This window comes from Orycteropus afer, unplaced genomic scaffold, assembly GCF_000298275.1.
Source record: "Orycteropus afer afer isolate SDZICR_OR568_19922 unplaced genomic scaffold, OryAfe1.0 scaffold00817, whole genome shotgun sequence".
NCBI classification, from domain to species: domain Eukaryota; kingdom Metazoa; phylum Chordata; class Mammalia; order Tubulidentata; family Orycteropodidae; genus Orycteropus; species Orycteropus afer.
In genome coordinates, this window is record NW_006922404.1 from 800,961 (window position 1) to 809,099 (window position 8,139).

At 36.4% G+C, this 8,139-nt stretch overlaps 1 pseudogene; it reads right to left on the reverse strand.

Moving 5' to 3' along the window:
• Positions 1-64: 64 nt before the first annotated feature.
• LOC103211905 lies at positions 65-473 on the reverse strand (annotated as a pseudogene).
• Between the last annotated feature and the right edge of the window lie 7,666 nt (positions 474-8,139).

An 8,139-nucleotide genomic window follows, 5' to 3' on the forward strand; every position in this document is an offset into this window, starting at 1 on the left:
TTTTGACTACTGTGGCTGTATAGTAGGTTTTGAGATCTGGCAGTGTGAGACTGCCTACTTTGTTTTATGCCCGCTCCCCACGGATGCAGCGAGCCAGTTGAATTTCCTTGGGCATGATGGTGACGTGCTTGGCATGGATAGCGCACAGGATGGTGTCCTCAAAGAGCCCCACCAGGTAGGCCTCGCAGGCCTCCTGCAGCGTCATCACCGCAGAGCTCTGGAAGCAAAGGTCAGTCTTGAAGTCCTCACCTATCTCGCAAACCAAACTTTGGAATGGTAACTTACGAATCAACAGTTCAGTAGACTTCTGGTAGCGCTGGATCTCATGCAGTGCCACTGTGCCTGGCTGGTAATGGTGTGACTTTTTCACACCGCCAGTGGCTGGTGCGCTTTTACAGGCTGCTTTAGTGGCCAAGTGCTTACGGTGCCTTGCCACCAGTAGACTTCCAAGCGGTTTACTTGGTTCTGGCCATTTTACAGCAACTGGTAAGTGACCGCCCACTTTTGGTTATTTCTGTGGAGTATTTCTTTTTCTATCCTTCCATTTTCAACTTATTTGTGTGCTTGGGTTTAAGGTGTGTCTCTTGTAAACAGCATATAGTTGGATCATTTTTTTAATCCATTCGTTCACTCTGTTATGATTGAATCACTTAGTCCATTAACATTCATAATTATTGCTAATAAAAAGCAAGTTACTTCTACCATTTTGTTAGTTTGTGTGTGTTTGTGTTTTAAGCCTTCTTTTGTCTTTGTCCTTTACTACTGCTTGCTGAAAGCACTGGTGGCATAGTGCCTAAGGCACTTGACTGCTAACCAGTAGGCTGCTGGTTCAAACCCCCCAGCCACTCCTCGGAAGAAGGTTTGGCAATCTACGTCTGTAGTGATACTGCCTCTGAAACCCAAGGAGGGGTCGCTATAAGTCAGGTCTGACTTGATGGCACATAACAACAACAACAACAGTTGCTTGCTTTTATGTTTTGATAGTTTATTGGGGTGAGCCTTTTTGAATTCCTTCTCCTTACTTTTTGTGTATTTATATATCCATATATGATTTTTTCTTTGTGGTTACTATGAATATTACATTTAACAGCTTGTATTATTACATTCTAGGAGCTCTGGTAGCATAGTGCTAAGGCACTTGATTCTAACCAGAAGGCTGGTGGTTAAAATACACTAGCCACTCCTCGGAAGGAAGATGGGGCAAAATACTTCCGTAGTGATAATGCTTCCTCCTGGTTTAATGAGGATTTGAAAGTTTCAAGTCTTGGTTTTCAAATTTCAAATTTCAATCTCTCCCAAACACACCAGAGAACGTGCTATTATTGACAGTCTGTCCAACAGTGGGCACAGTCCCCCTTTTGCTGGTTATTACTCCTGTCTCTTTGATTCTGCAACCATGCTTTTAGTCAGAAAACCCTCACCCAGCAAGCACCTTTTGGGCGTAGGTATTGCCAAGGAGGGGTCGCTATGAGTCGGGTCCGATTCGACAGCACAAAACAACAACAACATTTAATACATTCTAGGGCATTTTGCTACCAATTTAACTTTAGTAACATACAAAAAATTCTATATCTATACCAATCCTCTCCCTCCTTTTGTTGTCATTATCAACAATTATATCTTTATATTTCATATGCACTGTAATGCAATTGTATCCTTGCTTTTTATATATCTTTTTAAAAGACATGAAGCACAAAACATTTACACTTATCAAGCATGAATACCATATAACTCGCCCATATACTTATCCATACATTTACCTTTATTAGGGAACTTTATTTTTATATATAGCTTTGAACTAATTTCTAGTGTTTTTCCCCTCCATCCACAGAACTCCCATTAGTGGTTGTTTTTTTTTTTTTTTTTTCCTTTTGTAGGGCCCATCTAGTGGCTATTACCTGTTTCATCTAGTGGCTATTATTTTCTTCCTTTTCTTTTCATTATTTAGTCATCCCCAAATATACTTTCACTCACTCTCTTTGTCATGTTCATTTGGATGGACCATAATTTCTTTTCATTGTGTGTTTTATGATTTTTATTGGAGCATTGGAATTTTGAAGTGTGTTAACATTCTCAATTTTCCCCAGTATTTGATGTTTTTGCTTATACTACTTTCTGCAAAATACTCTTAGGCAGGCAGACCTTTTTTTTCTTTTCATTATTTAGTCATCTCCAAATATGCTTTCACTCTCTTTGTCATGTTCATTTGGATGGACCATAATTTCTTTTCATTGTGTGTTTTAGGATTTTTATTGGAGCAATGGAATTTTGAAGTGTGTTAACACTCTCAATTTTACCCACTATTTGATGTTTTTGCTTATACTACTTTCTGCAAAATACTCTTAGGCAGGCAGAACGTTTTGTCTTGTTTTCTATTTTTTCTGAGGAGAAATCGCCATTTAATTTTATCCGGAATTTTTTTTATGTGACTGTTGTTGCTTTCAGGATTCTCTTTATATCTTTACTTTTTAGAGCCTAACTGTCATATATGGGTGGAGATCTCTTTGAGTTTATCCTGTTGAGGTTCTTTGAGCTTCTTGTATTTGTAGATTCATGTCCTTTGTTAGAGTGAGGGATTTTTCTGCCATTATTTCTTCAAATATTCTTTCTGTCCATTTCTCTCTTATCCCATTCTGGAATTCCCATGATGCATATATTAGGTCTCTTGTTGTCTCATGAAACTGATCTCAGGATTCTTGAGTCTTCCTTTTTCTTGTTCTTCAGTGTCTGTAATTTTAATTATTTTATGCTCTAATTCTCTGGTTTATTCTTCGGCATGAATAAATCTGTTGGTAAATCCATGTATTATGTTTCTAATTTCAGTTATTTTCCCTTTCAGTTGTTATCTCTCTCTCTCACTCTCTTTTTTTAGATTCTCATTTTTTTCTTGCATTTTTTCCTTATTTCTTCAGCTGTTTGTCTATGTTTCCCCTAAATGCTTTTATTATTTTTAATGCTGCTTTTTTATATTCTTCCTTTTCTTTTCATTATTTAGTTATCTCTAGATGTGTCTCTAGATGTGCTTTCTCTCTTTGTCATGTTCATTTGGATGGACCATAATTTCTTTTCATTGTGTGTTTTATGATTTTTATTGGAGCATTGGAATTTTGAAGTGTGTTAACACTCTCAATTTTCCCCACTATTTGATGTTTTTGCTTATACTACTTTCTGCAAAATACTCTTAGGCAGGCAGAACGTTTTGTCTTGTTTTCTATTTCCTCACCTTCTCAGTGATAGCTCCTTCTCCCCCCGTGGTTCATGGAGGATTTGAAAGGTTCAAGTCTTGGTTTTCAAATTTCAATCTCTCCCAAACACACCAGAGAACATGCTATTATTGACAGTCTGTCCAACAGTGGGCAAAGCTACTCAGGCAAGACATACTGTACTAATCAATCTGTCCACCAGGGGGCACAGTTCCCCTTTCTCTGGTTATTACTCCTGTTGCTTTGATTCTGCAACCATGCTTTTAGTCAGAAAACCCTCACCCAGCAAGCCCCTTTTGGGGGTAGGTATTGCCAAGGAGGGGTCGCTATGAGTCGGGTCCGATTCAACAGCACAAAACAACAACAACAAAATTTATTACATTCTAGGGCATTTTGGTACCAACTTAACTTTAGTAACATACAAAAAATTCTATATCTGTACCATTCCTGTCCCTCCTTTTGTTGTCATTTTCGCTAATTTTGTCTTTATATTTCATGTACCCTGTAATGCAATTGTATCCTTGATTTTTATGTATGTCTTTTTAAAACACATGAAGGACAGAACATTTGCATTTATCAAGCATGAATACCTTATAACCAGCCCTTATACTTATACATGCATTTACCTTTAGTAAGGATCTTTCCTTTTATATATAGCTTTGAACTCTTTCTAGTGTTTTTCCCCTCCATCCACAGAACTCCAATTAGTGGTTGATTTTTTTTTTCCCCCTTTGGTAGGGCCCATCTAGTGGATATTACCTGTTTCAGCTCTGTTTGTCTGGAAATGTCTCAATTTCACCCTCACTCTTGAAGAATAGTTTCTCTGAGTATGGTATTCTCGGTTGACAGATTCTGTTTTATCCTTTCAGCACTTTAAATATATCATTCTATTTCCTTCTGGTCTCTAATTGTTTTTGAGGAGAAATTGCGATTTAATTTTATCGAGAATTTTTTTTATGTGACTGTTGTTGCTCTCAGGATTCTCTCTATATCTTTACATTTTAGATCCTAACTGTCATATATGGGTGTAGATCTCTTTGAGTTTATTCTGTTGGGGTTCTTTGAGCTTCTTGTATTTGTAGATTCATGTCCTTTGTTAGATTGAGGAAGTTTTCTGCCATTATTTCTTCAAATATTCTTTCTGTCCGTCTCTCTCTTATCCCATTCTGGAATTCCCATGATGCTTATATTAGGACTCCTGTTGTCTCATAATTTCATGAAACTGATCTCAGGATTCTTGAGTCTTCATTTTTATTGCTCTTCAGTGTCTGTGATTAATTATTTTATCCTCTAATTCTCTTTTTCTTTCTTCAGCCTGAATAAATCTGTTGGCAAATCCTTGTATTATGTTTCTAATTTCAGTTATTTTCCCTTTCAGTTGTAATCTCTCTCCCTCTCTTTTTTTAGATCCTCATTTTTTTTCTTGCATTCTTTTCCTCATTTCTTTCAGTGCTTTGTCTATGTTTCCCCTTAGTGCTTCCATTATTTTTAATGTTGCTTTATTATATTCTTCCTTTTCTTTTCATTATTTAGTCATCTCCAAATATGCTTTCACTCTCTTTGTCATGTTCATTTGGATGGACCATAATTTCTTTTCATTGTGTGTTTTATGATTTTTATTGGAGCATTGGAATTTTGAAGTGTGTTAACATTCTCAAGTTTGCCCAGTATTTGCTGTTTTTGCTTATACTACTTTCTGCAAAATACTCTTAGGCTGGAAGAAACTTTTGTCTTGTTTTCCAATTCCTCTCCTTCTCTGTGATAGCTCCTTCTCCCTCCTGGTTTAAGGAGGATTTGAAAAGTTCAAGTCTTGGTTTTCAAATTTCAATCTCTCCCAAACACACCAGAGAACATGCTATTATTGACAGTCTGTCCAACAGTGGGCACAGCTACTCAGGCAAGACATAGTGTGCTAATCAATCTGTCCACCAGGGGGCACAGTCCCCATTTCTCTGGTTATTACTCCTGTAGCTTTGTTTTTGCAACCATGCTTTTAGTCAGAAAATCCTCACCCACCAAGTCCCTTTTGGGGGTAGGTATTGCCAAGTAGGGGTTGCTATGAGTTGGGTCCGATTCAACAGGAGAAACAACAACAACATTTATTACATTCTAGGGCATTTTGCTACCAACTTAACTTTGTTGTTGTTATGTACTGTGAATTCGGACCCGAATCATAGTGACCCCTCCTTGGGTTTCCGAGGCAGTATCACTACGGAAGTAGATTGCTCCATCTTCCTTCCGAGGAGTGGCTGCTTAACTTTAGTAACATACAAAAAATTCTATATCTATACAATTCCTCTCCCTCCTTTTGTTGTCTTTGTCACTAGTTATTTCTTTATATTTCATGTGCATTGTAGTGCAATTGTATCCTTGCTTTTGATATATGTCTTTTTAAAAGACATGAAGAACAAAACATTGACACTTATCAAGCATGAATACCTTATAACTAGCCCATATACTTATCCACACATTTATCTTTATTAGGGACCTTTCTTTTTATATATAGCTTTGAATTGCTTTATAGGGCTTTTCCCCTCCATCCACAGAACTCCAATTAGTGGATTTTTTTTTTTTTACCCCTTTTGTAGGGCCCATTTAGTGGATATTACCTGTTTCAGCTCTGATTGTCTAGAAATGTTTCAATTTCACCCTCACTCTTGAAGAATAGTTTCTCTGGGTCTGGTATTCTAGCTTGACAGGTTCTGTTTTATCCTTTCATCACTTTAAATATATCATTCTATTTCCTTCTGGTCTCTAATATTTTCTGAGGAGAAATCGCCATTTCATCGGGAATTTTTTTTATGTGACTTTTGTTGCTTTCAGGATTCTCCCTATATCTTTACTTTTTGAGAGCCTAACTGTCATATATGGGTGTAGATGTCTTTGAGTTTATCCTGTTGGGGTTCTTAGAGTTTCTTGTATTTGTAGATTCATGTCCTTTGTTATCTTGAGGGATTTTTTCTGCCATTATTTCTTTAATTATTCTTTCTGTCCTTCTCTCTCTTATCCCATTCTGGAATTCCCTTGATGCGTATATTACGTCCCTTGTTGTCTCATAATTCTATGAAACTGATCTCAGGATTCTTGAGTCTTCATTTTTATTGCTCTTCAGTGTCTGTGATTAATTATTGTATACTCCAATTCTCTGGTTCTTTCATGGCCTGAATAAATCTGTCGGCAAATCTTTGTATTATGTTTCTAATTTCAGTTATTTTCCCTTTCAGTTGTTATCTCTCTCTCTCTCTCTCTCTCTTTAGGTCCTCATTTTGTTCTTGCATTCTTTTCCTTATTTCTTCAGCTGTTTGTCTATGTTACCCCTTAGGGCTTTTATTATTTTTAATGTTGCTTTTTTATATTCTTCCTTTTCTTTTCATTATTTAGTCATCTCTAGATGTGCTTTCACTCTTTGTCATGTTCATTTGGATGGACCATAATTTCTTTTCATTGTGTGTTTTAGGATTTTTATTGGAACAATGGAATTTTGAAGTGTGTTAACATTCTCAATTTTACCCAGTATTTGATGTTTTTGCTTATACTACTTTCTGCAAAATAGTCTTAGGCAGGCAGACCTTTTGTCTTGTTTACCATTTCCTTTCCTTGTCTGTGATAGCTCCTTCTCCCTCCTAGTTTAAGGAGGATTTGAACGTTTCAAGTCTTGGTTTTCAACTTTCAATCTCCCAAACACACCAGAGAACGTGTTATTATTGACAGTCTGTCCAACAATGGGCACAGCTACTCAGGCAAGACGTAGTGTACTAATCAATCTGTCCACCAGGGGGCACAGTCCCCCTTTCTCTGGTTATTACTCCTGTGGCTTTGATTCTGCAACCATGCTTTTAGTCAGGAAACCCTCACCCAGCAAGCCCCTTTTGGGGTAGGTATTGCCAAGGAGGGGTCACTATGGGTTGGGTCCGGTTCAACAGCAAAAAAAAAACAACAACAACATTTATTACATTCTAGGGAATTTTGCTACCAACTTAACTTTAGTAACATACAAAAAATTCTATATCTATAGCATTCCTCTCCCTCCTTTTGTTGTCATTGTCACTAATTATATCTTTATATTTCATGTGCACTGTAATGCAATTGAATCCTTGCTTTTTATACATGTCTTTTTAAAAGACATGAAGGACAAAACATTTACACTTATCAAGCATGAATACCTTATAACTAGCCCATATACTTATCCATGCATTTAACTTTTTTAGAGATCTTTCTTTTTATATATAACTTTGAACTACTTTCTAGTGTTTTTCCCCTCCATTTCAGAACTCCAATTAGTTTTTTTTTTTTTTTTTTTTTTTTCCTTTTGAAGGCCCATTTAGTGGATATTACCTATTTCATCTCTGTTTGTCTGGAAATATCTCAATTTCACACTCACTCTTGAAGAATAGTTTCTCTGGGTATGGTATTCTAGGTTGACAGATTCTTTTTTATCTTTCAGCACTTTAAATATATCATTCTATTTCCTTCTGGTCTCAAATTCTTTTTGAGGAGAAATTGCCATTTAATTTTATTGGGAATTTTTTTTATGTGACTGTTGTTGCTTCTGGATTCTGTCTATATCTTTAGTTTTTGAGAGCCTAACTGTCATATATGGATGTAGATATCTTTGACTGTGTCCTGTTGGGCTTCTTAGAGCTCCTTGTATTTGTAGATTCATGTTGTTTGTTAGATTAAGGCATTTTTCTGCCATTATTTCTTCAAATATATTTTCTGTCCTTCTCTCTCTTATCCAATTCTGGAATTCCCTTGATGGATATATTATGTCCCTTGTTGTTTCATAAATTCATGAAACTGATCTCTGGATTCTTCATTCTTCATTTTTTTGTTGCACTTCAGTGTCTGTGATTAAGTATTTTAACCTCTACTTCTCTGGTTCTTTCTCTGGCCTGAATAAATCTGTTGGCAAATCTTTGTATTATGTTTCTAATTT